Here is a 19,843-nt window from a genome sequence, read left to right on the forward strand (position 1 = left end):
TCTTTTTTAACAAAGATTACTTTCCACTTTTCACACACCCTTGCATTGTGTAGCTTCTTTCTTTGATTTGTTTGGAGGCTGCAAATTTTGGAAACACCACTTTTGTATTTCATTTTGCACTCTTAGTCATTCCTTTGTTGTTCTAGAGTTAATATTAGGGGAAGAGGAGTGGCCTTTATCCCTACCTCTCTTTTTGTTGGAATATTTAAGTGAATATCGAACATTAGTCTTTGTTGCACAGAGAGTCATCCAGTGGCTAAATTGAACAATTTATAACCAGGAAACCTAGGTTCAGATCCCGGCTTTTCCACTTGTCTAAACCAGGGTCAGATTGGTAATGGGGCACCGGGGAAATGGCTGAAGGGCCGTGTAGTGTCCTGCGAGACACGTTCTAGTGTCCCGCAGGAAGCCAGACTTCCAGCCTCTCCCTTGAGGGTTGGACACACTGCACCCTCACACCCATCCATCACGGGTGTCACGAGTGACGTGGCCCCGCTAATAAAAAGGCCCAGGTGCACGTGCTCGTTGCCAGTTACTGAAGCATACCCTGGGTGTCTGTGTCCGTTATTCCTCAGCATGTGGGCCTGAGGCCCAATATTACAATGGTGACGAGGGGGTGCCAGCCCCCTTGCAAGACAGTTACTTTTGCCTCAAGGTAGGAAGAGTGATGTACCCTGAGGCACCGGCACCCGCCTGACCACACGGCATGAACATGCAACTGCCGCCAGCTTGCAGTGGCCTGCAAGTGAAGGAAGGGGGCAGAGCTGCCACACTGCGGTGCATACCCCCGGCCACTGCCCACAGCCTTTGACGACGTGAGTGGCTGCTTGCCTCGGGAGCGGCCGCACCGCCACGAGGCGAGAATTGCCCACTGAATTTCATGGTGAGGCGCTACAGACAACCAAGGCCCCGGAGAGCCCCCTGGGACCCTCTCCATGCTGCCATCATAGCGACACCTAGCAGTGGCGGTCGCTCCCGCAAGGGAGGAGTGTCTTCGCCCACCGCAACAGGCAGTGTGACGCCTGGAGTCCGAGCGGCGCCAACAGGAGGGTGGTGAGTGTCCTGTGCCTTCTCTGCCTACGAGGTACCAAAGACCCCCCAAAAGCTGCCTGACCGCACTGGCACGAAGCGGTGCCCAGCACATACGGTGAGCGCGGTAAGGATGTCACCTGACCGCCTGGTGCGCACCTAGCGAAAGAGACAACCAAGGCTGCTTTTCCTTGGTATGAAGCATGCTGCATGAATAAGCCGGGACGCCACTCTGTTCATGCTCAAAGCGCCACCGCCAGCAAGCAGTGAGCCGCCCAGCCCATATGCGATGCCCCCGCTGTGCCCCCCTACCTTTTGCAGGCGAACAGTACAGTCCAGAGGTAGGCGCGCGGCCATAGACTTTAATTGCCAGTAGGCGCCTGAATCCAGCGCCGGATGCCGTCACTGATCAGCCCCATGCACTGAAGGCTGAGAGGAAGATGCGAGCAACCCAGCAGCCTACGACAAGTACCAGCCAGGCTGACACCTCCTGCCACGGCCTGCGAGAGTGCACACAGAAGCAATCCTGAGCACTGAACAAAGCAGACGGAAACACTCCCTACCTGTCGGTGAGCTTCTCTGCCCCGTCCAACCTCCAGACCACATCCAGGGTCTTCAGTTCTGCCGCCTGGACAAGTAGCTGCAGTGCCACCTGGTGGCCACAGCACCCCATTGCACCTGAAAACACACAACTGACAAACGCACTAGCCGGTGGTAGGAGGAGGGGGACATCCTGTGTTTTAGCCCCCTGTCTGCGCCAGCCGAGTGGTAGAAGGCAGCCAGAGGCCACCACTGCAGCCAAGGAAGAGGAGAAGCCGGCAGTGTCCAGAAGAAGCTGCTGGACTCTGAGACGGAGGCACTGCACTGCCACTCACTGCACTGCCACCTAGGGACCATGAGTGATACCGCAGCTACACCAACCAGGCACAGGAGGAAGAGACAGCCTGCAGGGCAAAACCATTAGCAGGACAACCTCATCATGCCAGGTAGATCAACGCCCATGCATCCACAGGTCCGCTGCGACCAGTAGACCCCCGGCCTAGGGACAAGGCAGAAAAAGGAAAAGCTATAAGGAATGCCCCAGACCCCACACAAGGGGAGAGTGCAGCTCACTCCACCTTAGCACGAGTGCACCACACAGTATTCACAACCCCCACACTGTGGCCACGGACTGGTACTGCACCGGCGCCCCCAGCCCCCACAATCTGCGGCATTCAGGGCAAGCCACCGCGAAGACCGCAGCACCACCTGGTGGCTACCCAGACACCACACGGTAAGGGATGGACTGACTGCCTAGCCAGAGCAACTAGCCAGCTGTACCCCACAACCATCAACACAAACAGCACCAGAGGCTGGAAGAGAAACCCGGACTCCCCAATACCCTGCCAGAAGTGGCGGTCCAGCACACTAACTGCCCACCGCGACCAACCACTGCAGACCTGCGACCAGCGAAGCGGCACTGTACCCCACGGACCAGCTGCACCAGGGCACCACACAGCGTCCCGCTAACCGATCGGCAACGGCAGTCAGCAGATCTCAGAGTGCGCACCGCCATCACCAGGAAGACTGCCTGCTCACGCCCAGTAGCTGCGACGGACTCCACTGGACACAAAAAAACGTGCCCTCCGAGAAGAATGCCCATAGAGTGGCCCCCCCCTGCACCCTGCAAATGTGGACAGCCAGGATGCCTGTGAAGATAGCGAAGCCTCCAGGTGAATGCCACACTCGAGCCCCAATGTGCCCCAAGCTGCACCAGCACAAACCAGCATCATAAAGGCAAGAGCACCGCCTGCCACCTCTGCAAAGTACGGGGAGAGACTGACAAACCCCTGCAAGGAACTGCAAGAAACTCAAGCAGCAACACCTAAGACAACCACCACTAGCAAGAATGGACAACCAGCTAAGACAGCAATATCTCAAGGGAACTACCCCCAGCAACAGCGCAAGAAAGACTTGTGCCAAGCATAAACAACACGTGGCTGCCCAACGCCACCACCAGTGAAGAAGTCGCATTACCCACTCCTACTGGTGAATAGGCACAACCACCAACCACACCACAGGCACCCCAAGTACCAGGAGAAAGCGCCCAAGAACAAGACCGAGCACGCAAAGAGCACGCAAAGTCAGAAGCGCACCAAAGGCAGCGCCAGTGAACCTGACTGCACAGACAGCACCCAGGAGACCTCTCCACAAAGAAGCACAGCTGAATGCAGGTAGGAGAGCACCCACATCTCCACCGCCCCAGCGAAGCCCTGCAGTAGGCCGAAGACCTCACACGATGTCCTGCCTCACACTGCCTCAAGACTGAGTCAGCTGCAACCCAAGATTGGCAAGAGAGGAGTCGCACACCCCACGTGGCAGGCCGCCACAGCACCATGCGCTCCAACAAACAGCGACACGAGACCGAACGTCTTGTCGCCCAGCAAGCAAGGAGCACATCACAATGTGACCAGTCCAGACAAGCACGCCGGAGCAAAAGCAGAAGACGGCGCAATGACAGTGCAGCCTCGAGGTCCAAGCACAACACCCTCGAAGAAGAAGAGTGACAGCCCTGTCACCCCGAAAACTGGATGAGCACAGGTGGGCTGAACTAACCAACAAAGGGAGAAGACCGAGGACTCACAGCAAACCAAGAGCACACCCTGACACACCAGACAGCCACCAAGGCGGACCGACGTCCCTGGATACAGCCTCATGGGTGAACAAACGTAAGCCGCAGCCAGCGCCAACCGTGTCTCATCCTAACGCTTCCCCAGGCGACCGTCCGTCCCCGAGCATCAGCAGTCTAAGTCAAGTGGCATCCCTGCTCCTGTCCGCAGATGCCACGGGTGAAGATCAGCCTCACACAGCCTCAAGATGGAGTCGGCAGTGGCCCCAACCCACACAAGAGAGGATTCCCACACTCTACGTTTCAAGCCGCCACGGACACTCCACCTCAGCAAGGCGGAAGGACATGGCTGCCAAGTCCCTCCTGACATCCAACACTCCCAGCAAGTTACCACCACCTGTCATCCCGAGTCACCACTTGGCTGGCAACCGCCATCACGCCGGCCATCAGCACCTGTGTCAAACAACACCACTCCCAGAAGATCGGCGGACTGGAGTCCTGCACCGTCATCACACCAGCCGACAAAAGAAACCAGAGGCAAACTGTGAACCTGGTCTACACCGGAGCCGTGGCAGCGAGCGCAAGTCTCAGTCAAGACTCATCCACCTGGGCGGGTTGTGCATGCGACTAAGTAACGGCTCCTCAGCGGTCCTGCAGCTTCCCCCAGACAGCACACAACCGGCCCCCAGTGCAGCCCTCCTACAGTTTCACCGCAACCCTGACAACGGGCCTCCCCAGGCGGGAGAGCATGAAGAGACATTGTCCCACCGACAGGTTACCAGTCACAGCCAAGCAGTTCAACAGGGACAGTTGGTCCAGCAACACCTCTGTGAATTCTCACTTGGGACTCCATCCATGTTCACCACGCAAACCACTAAAAGGAGCTGTTAGAACCCACCACAGACCATCACCGACATCAGCAAAGTGGAAGCCAGGCAAGACAGCAAGACATGTCATCGTCAGCGAACTGACGGTATGCAGCGGCTGCCTCCGAGCCAGCGGTCGTGTCCTGAACCCCTCAGGTTAAACTACGGGTGCCCGCCGAGAAGGTTCTGCTGCAAGCAAGTTCACCAGCCCACGTCTGATGTCGTCTTGCCAGCTGACTCGAGAGACTGATGAACCCTGTGGTATTTAGTTAACTATTTGTTTTATCCCCACAGGTTGGACTAACACGTTGTTTGTTCCTCAATAAAGTTGGAGAGGAATGTAGTGTCCTGCGAGACACGATCTAGTGTCTCACAGGAAGCCAGACTTCCAGCCACTCCCTTGAGGGCTGGACACACTGCACCCCCACATCCATCCATCACGAGTGCCACAAGTGACGTAGCCCGCTAATAAAAAAGCCCGGGTGCACGTGCTTGTGGCCAGTTACTGAAGCATACCCTGGGTGTCTGTGTCCATTATTCCTCAGCATGTGGGCCAGAGGCACAATATCACAGGCTGGCAGCCGATTTCTAGCTGTGGGGTGCTTTTTTGGGCAGCCTGGGTGCTCTCTGTGCTGTTTGGATGCCGCCAGCGGTCCAGTGGCTGCCTGAGTGGCCTTTCTTGTGGCAGATGGGCAGAGGTATAACTCCCTTTCTCTCGCTGGGCCGGCCCATTAATGTATGCTGATTGAGAGGGGACAGGGGGCCTGAGTATTAGTGGTCTTACTTGCATTAATGTGTGGCTCAGCAGTGTGAACTAATCTGCATTTTTTTAAAAATCTAAGTGAAGTTAATAAAACATGCCCCTACCCCCTTTCTTTTCATAAAACTTCTCTGAAGCAGTGTTTTGCTAAAAGGCACTACGCAAATGTGGGGCACTTTTTTGGGTGTGCCCAGGCCGATTTTTGATCCCAATCCGACCCTGGTCTAAACTGTATGATCCTCCACACATTACTACTTCCCTGTGCCTCGTTTTCGTTGAGTCAAATGAGAGGCATGGACACTTTGAGGGATTCAGTGCGCGGCACCACACTGCATGAAAACCTCATTTGTTTGCATTTACTGATAATATTTCTTCACCCACAAAGATGTTTATCGTTTATACAGTGCTAACGACAACCTGTCTCTTAGGGGCATATTACCAAGACAGGCGATAACATTATCGCCGTTTTAGCAGCAGAAAACTGCTGCTGAAACAGCGATAATGGGCTTGATAATATGCTCTATGGAAATCCAATTGAAGCCCATGTTAGATGTGAAGGACATCTAACATGGGCTACAATTGGAGTTTTCTGCCACTAAAACAGCGATAATTTTATCGCCTGTCTTGATAATATGCCGCTTAGTTTGCTCATGGCAGTGCTGTGAGGGAAATGTGGTGGGAAAAAAATCATGTTTAAAACTATTACTTTTAACTAAACAAGTGTTCAAGACATAACCTTTTAATCTGAAAGAGCCTTTGACAAATTTTACTTGACATTTGCTGTGAGCTTTGCATAATGATTGTATGATGGCAGAGCTCCTAGAACGAGGACAGCCCACTGGCTCGGCTCTCCCAGTAAATTTTTGGGCTCGCCCACCTCTAGTGTGCATTTCTAAAAAAATAAAGCTGCATTTACGACATATAATAAAGGTCTCTATACTTTACATTTTTGTTTAAGAAAAGATAGTCAATTCTAAACATTAATATATAACCCCTAAGTATAAATGAGCCGAGCACCGTCAAAGTAGATTCACAGGAAACATAAAGTTATGTTATTTACATTCCTTTAAGTCACTCAGTGTCCCTAGCTCAGGACTCTACAGTCCTGATGACGAGTTGACCCAAGTGGAGGTTGTTCCTATAGGGCACAGGTCTCGCTAGCCTCAGACTCCAACCTTGTCTCTGACTGTGTTCATAATCCTGGTTTCATTGTGCTGTTTGACCTCAGAGACTACTGATTCTTGAGGTTTTGCTGGTGGTTGTGGGTTCTTACTCTCCTTCTACCCACGTCCCTGTTTTTCTGACTGCTAAACTTTGGTTCTGTCTTATGCCGCGAAAGTGTCTGTGGTAAAAAGAATTGTCTGATCTTGAAACTTGCAGACAAGCCCATGCTTATATGCAAGTTTCATAGTATGCATACACATGTGATTTACCCCCAACTCAACTACCCAGAATCATATCCCAAGAAGTGACAGTTAAGTTTTGTGGATCAGCCATGGCATATTCCTTTATTCGCATCAATTTCGATCATTTCCTTAAGCATAAGCATCATCAAGAATTATTTAACATCTATCAGAAAGACATATATATGCAAATCCATAGCCAGAAGGTTAACCTTAGGTGAAAGACTGTATTTACATTATCAACATTGCAGTAACCATCAAGACACAAACATTGTGGTATTGTGGTGGTAGAAACCCCCATGAGCTCGTTGTGCCAGCAGGACCCAACTTGCTCCGGCCCCCGCGTACTGCCCAAGGCATTCCTGCTGCATTGATGTAACGCATTGCCCATCCAGCATTGTCTGCAACTTCTCCAACCCTCCATCCCGGCAGTAACTACCACACAAGGGCACCACATAATGCACAGGCCCCACCTGGTTACCTGAACACAGGTGCAACCCCCACCCCCAAAGTCATAACTTGGGTATCACGGGTAGGGCAGGAGATTCCAGGATCACCAGCAGGTCAGTCCCCCCTCCACCCAGCCCTGTGCCCAAAGAATGCTTTCCCCTGTCCAGGGGTTAGTTAGTCCAAACAAAAGTCCGCTTCTCGGTATCCCCTGCTAATTAGCTGCCAGGGACCCTGCCACAGGGAGAGGAGCTTACTGGCGCGATCGCCCTCCCCCACACCGACGTTGGTGGAACTGGACCTCTGAGATACCCGCCAATATAGTCTGTATAATAGCTTCTGCCCCCTAGAGGACAAATGCACCCCATCTTTGTGGAATAGTTCTGAATCTGATGCCTAGATCAACTTGTGCTGTACCATGCCCATGGAAGAGCCCGCCAGGATCTTGGCAACTGACTGATTCAATTTCTTAACCGAGTCATTCACTGCCTGAACCTAGGCACTCCTCTTGGGATTACTTCGGACCAAAGTATGTGAGATGTTGAGAATAGCTTTCTCACCCTTGACAGCATGGAGAATAATGCCTCCCTCACTCCCCTCCGACCCACGGGGATCATGACATTCCACCCGCATGTATAATAAGTATGTCGGGTGGGAACTCTACCCATTTCAAGAGCCTGCCACAATTGGTCATATAGCTCCTCTATTCACAGGCCGGAAATTCCAACCCAGTGGTGTCTAACACCCACCATCAATTGTGCCTTTTTAAACTCGGATCCGGGGAAGTGCTGTGCCGCTCTACGCACAAAAGAGTGGCTCCACCAGCATATCTGTGTATGTGTTTGCCCCACAACTGCAGGGAAGAAATAGGAGAAATAAGAGGTGGGGGAGAGAATCACTGAGAGCTGGATCGGGGGACTGGTAGGAAGGGGGGTCAAGCTTTCCACCATCCCAGACTATGCCAAACAAGGCCTCCACCTGTCCACCCTTCTGATCAAGTCTGGCAGTAATTCCATCAAAGCCACAGTTGTGGCTGTCCCAATGCGGACGGAGTGAGACGTGAACTGCAACATCTCCTCCCCCAGCAGGGCCAAGGAGCGCTTGCATACGTGTGTACATTGACATTTGGGCAACATTTTAAGGCCTGCCCCTACTGGTAGCATTGGCAGACATTTCTGTGTCAGTGCCCCCGGACAATAGGGAGCCACCGGCACCGCAGGCAGGCACACCCATGTTCCTTATCTAAATGGGTCTGTCTTAGATCTCTTCACTCTAATCTGTAGGCGGTCCACCCACACAATGACATCCGAAACATCGATGCCTGTGCCTAGGTCCGACCCCAATGAAAATACGAGCTCAGAAATTCTAAAAGCCCCAAAAAAGGCAAGCGAATAGGCAAGGCTGAACAGGCATCCCTCATAGGGTTACATGCAGACTTGGAGTAGGATCCCCAGAATACCAAACAGCCTTGTGACATCAGTAGGTTGCCTGCTGTCCTCTGCTGCCGGAGCCGTGCGCTTCCATCCCTTCACTGCCCGCCGCACCCTTGGTTGGGTCACTAACCCCTTTCAAACCATCGAAGAAGGCGATACCCGATAGCTGCCTTCGGACTAATGACAGAGACTTCCCGACCCCATTTTGACTAACAGAAAATTGCAACACCGCATGTGGGGTAAATTGCTCTGCCACCCTGGTGCACTGAACGATGACTCGTACACCTGCCATGCAGCCTTGTACATATGCTTAGTCTTGGGGGTCAATGATGCGGCTATCAGATCCGGGGCAACGGGACACCAAGCTTCCACAACTCCTCAGGGAAATCCGACATCTTCCTATGGCCACAACGCCCGGAATTCTGTCAACTTAGAACAAGACAGTGCATCAGCGACTGCATTGTCCACTTCGAGAACATGCTTAGCATTAAAATACACATTACGCATTAGGCAGCCATGGATGAGGACCTTAAGTAGACGGAGCACTAGAGGGCATCTGGCACTCTGATTGTTAATTGCCATAACTGCTGACATGCTGTCTCACCAGAACACAATCATCCTGTCTGCCAATTCAGACCCCTAGATGTGGAGCGCAACAACGATAGGGAAGAGCTCCAAAAGGTCACGTTATGCATGAGCCCGGAGGCCACCCATTCTGGTGGCCAGTGTTTCATGCACCACCTTGTGCCACACACAGCACCAAACCCTACGCTACCTGCTGCTGCATCTGTGTATAGAGCCACCTCTGCATTGGATTGAACTGGTTGTTTCCTCAACAGGGTGCCATGGAAGTTGTCTAAGAACCCCTTCCAAGTCAGCAGATCACCCTTCACCTTGAAAGACAACCTAGTATGATGGTGCTTTGCCTCCAATTCTAAACCCTTCCCGTGAGTATTATCCTCAGGGCGAAGTTAAACTGCCCCATCAAGACCTACAGTTGGTGCAAAGTCACCTTTCTGGCTGCCAGGCAGGCTTCAATGTATACCTAAAGCCCCACCACTTTTTTCTGCGGTAGTTTACATACCCCGGCAACAGTGTCAATCTCAATGCCCAAGAAGGCCATACAGGTAGCGGGCCCTCTGTCTTGTCCTTGATTAGAGAACCAGGGCCTTCCCTCACGCCGGTGATCCCAGGGGGCCAAAGAACAGAAAGTCATCCAGGTAGTGCATCGTGGGATGACACCAGGTCCTTCACCGCCCACTCCAAGAACCTCCTGAATGTCTCAAAGATCAAGAGACAGAACACCCCATTGGCATGCAGAGATCAACAAAGAAGTTACCCTCAAAGTTGAAGCTCAGAATTTGGGTATCATCCGGATGCACTGGCACTAGGCGGAAGGTGGCCTTGATATCAGATTTGGCGATCAAGGTACCCTTACCCCACCTCTGCATCTTGAGGATTGCCGTGTCAAAGCTTATGTAACCCACTGCACAGAGCTTTGGATCCAAGGTATCCCTAAATGAGGACTCGGGCAGGAAGGAGAGTTGTGGATGAGGTGGAATTTCCCTAGCTCTTTTTTAGGGACCCGGCCCAGTGGGGAACAAACCAGGTCTTTGCGTGTGGCTGACCTAAAAGGGCCCTCAACACTCCCTGCACGCACCCCTTTCATGATTTTTTCCCTCGCTATTTTCAGGGCGTAGTGGCTCAGATAGCTGATTGTTGGGACGCACTGGGTTAGGAGGGGCACTGGATGGAATGCTGAACCTGTGGTTTAAACTGTGATATAGCAACTGAGCATCTTGCAGAGAATCATACTTGTTAAGAAGGTGAGCAAGCACATGCAGATAGGTGTGGGTAGTTTGCTAAACTGGCTGGAGCTAACAACATTTGGTGGGGTGCTGTTCTCTTGGTTTTCCTTGCTTCTTGAAAAACACTTGCTCTCTGGATGACCTTGGATCCCACAAAAGGAACATAGGGGTTTACATTTGCAGGCTGACCCTTTGCTACACTCTTTCTTATTATATTGCCAGCAAGCTAGCTTCCTGTCCCCTGCACCCTTGTCAGCCCAAATGGAGTGTGGAGTTTTAGCGAGTGCCGGTACCGCATAGAACTCAGAATGCCAAAGGTTTATTTCCGTTTGGTCCCATGCCATTTGGGGCCGGACCGCTTTAATCTGCCTAAACTTCATACCATATTTATTTATTTATTTTGTCCTCAATCACCTTGGTTACATTGACCACTCCACCTGAAATGTAACCTGAGAGCAGGTGTGAGATTTCTCCCCCTGCATGTACATCTACGCACTGGAGATGTACAATCCCTGAAGGGTAGGATAATTCTCAAATTGGCGACTGCTAAGATGGCTTATAAGGGTGAGAGAATACAGAATGCCTTTCGCAGTCCAGAGAGATCCAAATAGGTATAATCATAGGGCAGTTTTTATTTTCATTTTCAAGGGAGTCCTGATCAATCTGCCTCTGCCTCCGTGCTTAACCAATTCAATAATTAGCTCCAAAGGGCTTTCTTCCTCTTAGATTGAGACCCTTTTAAATCTAATTTGGATATCGATATAACAGAGTCTAGCCAGTCAGACTGTTGGAAGGGAAACATTCCACCCATCTTCGACAAATTTCCCTTCTTGCTAACAGTATGGCACAGAAAAGCAATGCTCTTCTTGGGCCTGTTACTTCATTAGAAATTCCAAAAATTATCAAAGTGAGGCTTACCTTGACTTGGAACCCAAGAATGTTTGGTATCTTTTCACCAACCTTAATATAGAAATCGAGGATTACTGGATGTTCCTGGAACATGTGTATATCTGATGCTCTCTCCAAGCCGCATTTTTTACATTTTACAGGGGGTCCTTGCATAATCTTTGATAACCTTTGGGGAGTTAGATAGGCCCTGTGGATTGTATAGAAATGGTTTCTCCTTAGCCTGACTGTAAGAAACAGTGTACTCAGTGATACTTGCCAAAGTTGTTCCTAAGGCTCTCCCGGCAGACAGGAACCCACAGGTCTTTTACAAGCCTGAAGTCCCCATCTATTGCCTCTTCAATTTTCCAGCACAACACTGAGACCTCCTTTTCCCCCTGAGGCTTTTCCACTAGATGTTCCTCTAAGGGACTTCCTATTCCAATTGGGGATTTAAGGTTCTGAGCCCAGCTTTTAAGTTGGATATATTTAAATTTAGAGAGACCCCATTCAGGGTAGCATGTAGTATTGACCAGGAAAGAATTGTACCTTCCTGGCCTCGGTCTCCCCATACGCTTACTGCCTTAATGGCTGCGCTAGTTTGTCCTTTAGACAGTCTGATGTTCTGGGAGAGTGTCAGAGGGGGGCAAGACTGGAAAAGTAACTAAGACCCATTAACCGTCTGATGTTTGCCCATATTCTGGCCATCGCCTGTAACTTAGAATCCCCATACTTGACCATACAACTCTCCTGGCCCAGGTGTACTCCCCTTAACATTGCTAAAAACATAGCTCCTATTCCTACGCTAACAAAATTCTAGCGTGGGACAGCTGAAAAGCCCCATAATACTGTAAGTACAGGAAGGACAATCCTCTTTTCTCCCTCCTGTGTCTCAGTTTCTTCCAAGTAATCCTAGTTCCCTTCTAGGCCCAAATAAAATAATTTATAGCCTGCTGGAGTTTATCTATGGAGGACTTGCCAAAATATAGTTGGATTGCGTTAAAGAAGATGATTTTAGGGAGTATTATCATTTTAACCAGGTTCACCCTCCCAAAGATTGACATGGGGAGATGAACTCAGCTCTTCATGAGACGTGAACACTCTTGTTACATTAGACAAGTTAGCTTCTGTGATTTTATTGATGTCCTGCATTATTTTTTCCACAAGATACTTCATAACTCTTTTGGTCCGATGTTGGCTCTCTATTAAATTCCATGACATAATCTTGTTTTTTCCCGCGTTGACCTCATAACCTGATATCCTGCCGAAATCCTCAGCTTGCTTTATCACGGCTGGCAGGGCAGTAGAGAGATTAGATCAAAGGAAAAAAACAGTATGTCATCAGCATAAAGGGCAACTTTTCTCTCCCACCCTTCATCCCTAAATGGTGAAATGTTCGCCTCTAACCTAAGATTCTGAGCAAATGGCTCAATGTACAAATTAAAAACGAGAGAGGATAGCCCTGTCTACTGCCCCTAGTTTTTAAAAGGGCTTAGTTAAGTTCCCATTGGCCAAGTTTTGCAGATGGATCTCGGTATATCGACTGAATGACTCTACGAAATTTCTTGCCGATATTATATTTCTCCACTACTACTGCCAGCTATACCCAGTTCACTCTATCTAGAATCATGACTGCTAGGGGGAGTGAGTGTGTTGTGGCTAGATTTATCGCGCCAATAAGATCATGTGTGAGTTCATACAGATTTTTGCCCGTGACAAAACCCTTTTTGTCAAGGTGTAGCATATCAACTGCTACTGTACCTAGCCTGTCCGCTAGGATTTTGGTAAAGATCTTATAGTCGCATTTAGCAGCAATATGGGTCTATATGACTCACAACTTGATGGGCTTTTCCCTGGCTTAAATATTAGCGTAATTATCGCCTCTTCCCAAGAACCGGGTAATTTTTTGCCATCACTTAGGATCTTGTCATAAAGCTGGGTCATTACTGGAAATAAAACATCACCCATGCTTTTGTAAAGCTCTGTTGGCAAACCATCTGTGCCGGCTGCCTTGCCCCCTTTGCTCAAAATTATAGCTCTCTTCACCTTCTCCTGGGTAATGTCCTGCTCTAGGAGATGCTGTTGCGATGTATCTAGAGGGTTAAGAGAATTCACACTCAACCACTCCTCGGCTTCAGATTTATTAACCAACCTGTCTTCTGAATATAGTTTCTCGCAATTTTTTTTAACTTAACCTTACTTTCCCTTTCACCTTCCTCAATTTCTCTTATAAGAATGCGTGTGCTATCAGGTTTTGCTTTCCAGGCCAATAGCCTCCCTGCCCCCTCCCCATATTCGAAATGAGCCAGCTTCCTCACTTCCCATCTTTTCATGGTCCTCATCTGGAGAATAGTGTCAAGCTGCTCCTTCAATTTTTCCAGTTTAGCACTGCTTTCCTGCAACTTCTCTATCTCCACAGTACTACTCATGCCTGTCTTTACGATCTTCATATTTAATTCTATTTGAGCTACCTCTTCCCTGTACTGCCTATTCCTGAAACATAATCTGCTGGTGATACACCCCCTTAAATAGGCCTTCAGAAAATCCCAAACTATTAGAGTTTCGACTGACCCTACATTGTAGCATAGGAAGTTTTTTATTTCACAGCTCAGAATATGCATTTCCTGTGTGTACTGAAGCAGTGTTCGATCAGGAGTCCAAGCTCTACCAATCTTCCTGCTCTCCAGATCTAAATCTAGATACACCCCGGAATGATCAGATAGGAGTGACGTTGAATACCTAATGTCCTTGACTTTCTCCCTCAGACTATGTCTAACCACAATGTAATCTATCCTAGATGTGTGGCCATATTTCCCTTTATAATAGGAGACCCTCAACTGGAGACTAAATCTATTCCTCCAAAAATCGCTGAGTCCCATCTGTTTCATCAGTGAGAATAAATATGTACGCAATTTATATGCTGTTACAGCTCTGCTATTTGGAGATTTATCCAGCTTGGGGTCTAATACAATATTAAAATCACCAGCCAGAATTACAGGGTCTGGAAAATCGAATAGATTTGCAGAGATGGTTTTTAAGGGGTCCGGGTGATCGCAATTTGGGCCGTAATTGCCTCCCAGAGTGATTAGGTTACCCAACATTATCACTTTAAGGATATCCCACCTTTGGAAGGCATCCACTGATGAATCCATTATAAATGCTTTGACCTGCTTCTTTATTATTATTGCCACCCCTCTAATGTTGGCTTTGTGGTCGGTGCATATCATATGGTCAACCCAATTTAATTTCTTAAAAATCTCAATGCATTCTTTTTTCATCAAGTGGGACTCTTGCAAGATAACTTGAGCTGGAGAATCTTTGATGTATTGTAAGTTTTTGCCCTTCTTCATTTAACACGCAGGCCATTCACATTCCGAGATAAAAACTGGACCATTTTTTAAATAATTTGAATTTAAGGTGAAATTGAGGCATGAGAAAGAAACCGGGCCATTGCATATCTCTCTAAGGTAGATAACTTAGCTAAGGCAAATGAGGAGAATTGTTTTCCTTACATGCTCCCCACCCAGTGCACCTGTACCCCATCCTGGAGAACCCAACCCACAATTATCCTGGACTTGATGTTAGTCTTGTCTGCCACATCCGGGGGCAACCCGTCTCCGCAACTTTCTTACTTGTAGCAATAATGACCATAATAGATTCAGTAGATATCTACCCTTTTTATTTATTTTCTTATCCTTTTAATTTGTGCATTTATTTGCTTGCATATCTATTTGTTTGTCTATTTAACTAGGTAACTAACTAACTACCCCCCCCACGTAAACCCCTAAGCAGCAAAAAAATAATTGAAGAGGAGGAAACATTTAGCCTAACACTGAAGGAAGAGAAACCAAAAGAAAACTCCTACTGTTGACCATCGCCTTTTTTCGTATTTTCCAAAAGCTCATCTGCCTCTTGTTTGGCTCTCACATTGTACATTCTGTTTTTATATATGACTTTTAAGGAGGCTGGAAATTTGTGTTGGGCAACGTCCCCCAGTTTTTTAAACACATCTAATTTTCTTCCCAGTGCCCATTGCCTATCTAATGTGGCTCGTGCTAGGTCAGATCTTATTTCAAATGGAAAATCTTTCCACCTCAGTGATTTGGCTTTCAAAGCCATAATAAATAAATAAAATATTTTAGGGAATAGTTGTGGAAATTCAGGAGAATCTTTTGTGACTTAATTTTATTAGTATTCCTTCTAAAGGGGTCCCTATGCACCCTTTGTATATCTTTCTTCAGTTCTTCCTCAGTCTCCTCGATCTGCACCGTTTCTTTTATTAATGTGGCAATGAAGGATCCTCTCCCTCTTTCCCTTCTGGAACATTCAGAATGCGAAGGTTGATCCTCCTGGATTTATTCTCTAACTGTTCCAGCTCGTCTCGGACCTCCTGCTCTTCTCTTTTGCAGTTCTTACTTCACTTTTTATTTCCCCGACCGACTTCTCAAGGGTCTCAGTTCTTAAAATCAGGAGATCCATCTTCTTTTCCAGTGTTTCACAGTAGCTCCTGGTGTCTCCCTGGGTGGATTCAGAGACAGCAAATCCCTTTATGATTTCCTTGGAAAGGGTATGGAACAAAGCTCCCATAGTTGCTGGCAGGATCGCTGTAGGGTTTCCAGAGGCTACTTCGGCTGTAGCTAGCTCGCTCTCACCAGTTTTGAATGAGAGGTATTGAGATCCTGGGCGCAGCAGCTTCTCCATGTGCTCCCTTCACTTCTGTATGTTGCTATCACTGGATACTTGTAAGGTTTAATATTGAAGAAACCCCTAAGGCAGCCATGTGCTCTGTGTTGAGCTCTGTGACAAGCTGAGTTACTGGACTCATTTTAAGTGCTTCTACATGTCTTGTAATATCAACAACAAAAGGTTGCACCTTGAGGTATGATCTTAGGAAGGGGGTTATTTTAGACTTATGATCGCTTAATTTATTCCAACCCTTTCCTGCTCTTATACTGCAACTTTTCACCACACACCTCAAAAAAGCAGAGGGGGTTAACCCTCTCCTCAGGGTCCTGTACAGCTGCTCACGTGGGAAGGGGGAGACCCTTTCCCCTCCCCACTATGACTGCCTTCTCCTTCCTGGGCGCCTGTATTCTCCCCGAGGCTATCATATTCAGGGGCTTCAAACATTTCCCCCTGCTCCCTTTACCTTCTTTAATCGGTACTGGGTCCAAAGGGTCTACCAGACCGAGCTGGAAATAACTCGAAGAATACCTCTGAGCCTCTTGGGGCTCCTTCATGTTGATAACCTTCCTTTCAGCAAACCCGACTTCCTCCTCTACAGTGCTGCAGGCTGGATGCGGGCTGCCACTACTTGCCGTACACTGGAGGAGAACGTGAGCTGCTGCTCTGTGGCTCCTCCTTAGCTCCAGGGTGGCCGCCTCCCGGCGGGTGGTGATGGCTGGAGCGGCTGAATCCTGGACCTTCGAGGCTGCCGGCTCAGCTCTGCACATACCCAAGGTGTATTTTAATTCATTTTTCTGAGTAAATAGAGACAAAAAGGGGGAGGGGTAGATAATTACAAATTTTCCGGCATTCAGGTCATTTCACAAAAGTAGCGCAGTAAAGCGGAACAGGTGCCTCCAGTGAGCGAGCGGCCAGTGTTAGGCAACGGCCGCCATGTTCTCCACCTAAGAAATTCTTCAAACTTCATATCATATTGTAGCCATGCAGAACCCTGAAAGTCAGAGGTCACACTATGGATCATGAACATATAACTGAACAATTGTGGGGCTACTGCTGGGAACCTCTCTACATAAATAGATAACCCTGTCACCCAGTTCTTGAGGGACCATTCCACCATACCTTCTTTGGTTTATGCTTTCCCGCCTTGCGCTCTCCGCTTTATCTGGGACCACCCCTGTGTTAATCAGATCACAAACATCAATGTATTCCCCTCTGAGGATTTTCTCCTTTGTTTCCATCAGCACATGCCAAGCGATAGCTGTAGGAGGTGCCAGTGATGTAGAGTCAATGAGCATTGGACTGACCGTGAGCGGAGCCTGGGATGTGGGGGCTCTTGCGGCTGTGACTATAGGTTATGATGATGAATTAAAGATGGTGGTAGTGTTATTGGCAGGGTTTTGAGATGTGGATGTGACCAAAGAGGGTAAATGAGCCACAAAACCCATTTGGATCCATACCTGAGCTGCCCCACTACCAAGTTGTGCTGGCGGAGGTGTACTTCCCTGACTACTGGGCTGTGGCACCGTTGTCCCACCCCTGACGTGAGCCACAGGAGCCCCAGGGAGGAAGGTGGCTGTGGTCAGTGATAACGCCGAACTGTGCTGCAAGGGAACGCCCCCTATCTGTGCTGCCGCCGTTACTCGACTGAACTGCACCCCCTCCCTGCTCCCTGGTAGAGGACCCCCCACCTACCTGACTGGCCTGACCTCACTTGTGCCAAGCTCAGGACCACTGGGTACCTGGGGTTGCCAACGAGCTGCCGGAGGCTGGCCCACTCCCTCCCCCCCACCTGTTGGAACAGACGTTGATTGAATGGCCCCTCTCGTTGCAAGGATTCTGGTAGGGCCTCTCTGTGCTGGGCCGGGACCTTTTTCTGCCTCTTAGGTAGAGGGGTCAGCTGGTTGCGACTCCTTCCTAGGACTCCGAGACAGTGTCTGCAGGGCCCAGTCGATCCCATGTGTCTTAGCTACCTTCCAAAGTTCTCTGAGTGACCGAAATTCATCCTGTGTGACTGAAAAATCCTTGGAGACTCAGGAACGCTTCTGAGCCATGGACAGGAGATGGACGTCTGCGTATCAATAGAAAAGGTGCAGAGTTAGATATGGCTCACAATCGCACTTCGTGCAACGGGAAGAGAATACAGACAATTACCAAATCGCCCTGTGTGATTACAACAACATCAGATGTAACCCAACAAAAGGTTAAGGACGCCTCAGTGAGAAAACATAGTACCTGATCTGGAGTTCTTCAGAGTTCTTCTCCCCCATTTATTATTGTTTTTTTTTAACCTCCAGCATTCTGTGATTTGCCCATAGGGCAGGAGTGTCATTAACACTGGACCCATGGCCCTCCTATATGCCCTGTCCCTTAATTGACCTTACCAAATATCCGTGCTTCACCATAGCTCCCAATTGTTAGTCTGCACCCTGCCCCCTCAAGACAAATCTTGTAAGAGAACCAGTAAAGTCCAAGAGCAAACAAACTATTTCCGAGTTGGCTAAAAAAAAAAGAAATTGTTTTCAGAAGTACTGCCTGTGTCTGAAGAAAGGGTTGTGAGTTTCACTCTACTAGTCAACATAATTTCAGTAGACTATAAGGCCACCAACACGACGAATTAGTCGCCACTGACACAGGACTTCCGGAACTGAAAGCGGCCTGGCAGTTGAAATCAGAATCCATCCGAAGAAACCTAAGTGTTTTGTTTTTTGCATGCAGAACAGGACATCGCAAATATTTTGCCAGACCAAGTGAAATGCGGCTGCCCGCAGCCTCCGCAGAGGGCCACCTAAAAGGGCGGACCATTAGTGCTATTTGGGCACAAACGCCACCCCGCCTGGCCTAAAGGTTGAACTCATGGAAGGAGTCCCTCGCCTTGGCGCGCTAGGCAAATAACTTACGGCGCACAGAAGTCGGGGGAGAATACTTATACCTCCCTCTGCCTCTCTGGCTCCCTCTTTGCGCCAGACACGCCATCCGTACTAGGCTCTCAGGGTCGTTGTCATCGCAGGCATTGATGTAGGCGGTGAGTGAGCATGGGTCAGGAGGGTCCTCTACTTGGTTGGCCAGCTTCCGTGTCGCAGCAGTCCGGGAGTTAAAGCTGCCTGCGTTCCTGTCCTATGGGTGTTGGGGCCAGGACGGTCGAAGTGCTGCTTCTTTTCCCACCTTGCGAGGGAGCAAGGGAGCTGTAAGTTGGGGGCCCGTGGCCGGGTCGGGCCCGGCCTGACGGGTTTGCGGGCGGCCTGCTGAGGGCAGCTAGTGCGAGGTTGCTTTGTGTAGGGGAGCTGGGGACACCTTGGGCAAACCGGTAAGTGGGCCTGGGGATAGTCGGACAACAGACTGACACATGTACTCAGTTAGCTGGATGGTTGGACCGGAAGCCACGAGCGACGACCGTCCGTTTATTTAAAGCCTTCTGGCCACGCCTGGCCAGAAGGTGATACATTGTGTGGTGGTGTTTCCGGGTCTCGGCCGAGACCCGCGAAACACTAGAACGCTACATCCCTGACCAAATCAGATTTCAACTGAATGTTCTTTTCTTCAGCATTGCAGAGTCAACACACAAAGTCCGCCAGCATCCGATTCGGTCTGGGGTTTGGTCTGAGATGGTGGTAGCTTCGTCCGCGGGTGACCTTAGGACTGGGCGCTCTCGTATCTGGGGATGGTGGACTGGTGGTATTATCCTCCCCATCACAAGATTTCTGGCCGTCGTCTGGTTGGTTGTTCAGCTCAGTCGCAGGGTCATAATTTCCTCCGTTACTGTCACTGGAGGGAATTCGTTTAAACCAAGACACATTCCTGGTGATTTCTTCACCATTCTTCTGTGCAGTCACGGCTGTACCTTTCGTAGCTTTGACTGTCCATGGCTCCACTTCATATGGAGTCCTAAACTTTCCTCCTGGGCGACGCGTTCTCACTAGC

At 49.4% G+C, this 19,843-nt stretch overlaps 1 protein-coding gene across 3 annotated transcripts in view; it reads left to right on the plus strand.

Moving 5' to 3' along the window:
• LOC144820027 (NACHT, LRR and PYD domains-containing protein 1 homolog) overlaps positions 1-19,843 on the plus strand; it is a 506,013-nt gene that overhangs the window by 1,201 nt on the left and 484,969 nt on the right. The window lies entirely within an intron of this gene.

This window comes from Lissotriton helveticus, chromosome 1_1 (assembly GCF_964261635.1).
Source record: "Lissotriton helveticus chromosome 1_1, aLisHel1.1, whole genome shotgun sequence".
Classification (NCBI taxonomy): Eukaryota; Metazoa; Chordata; class Amphibia; order Caudata; family Salamandridae; genus Lissotriton; species Lissotriton helveticus.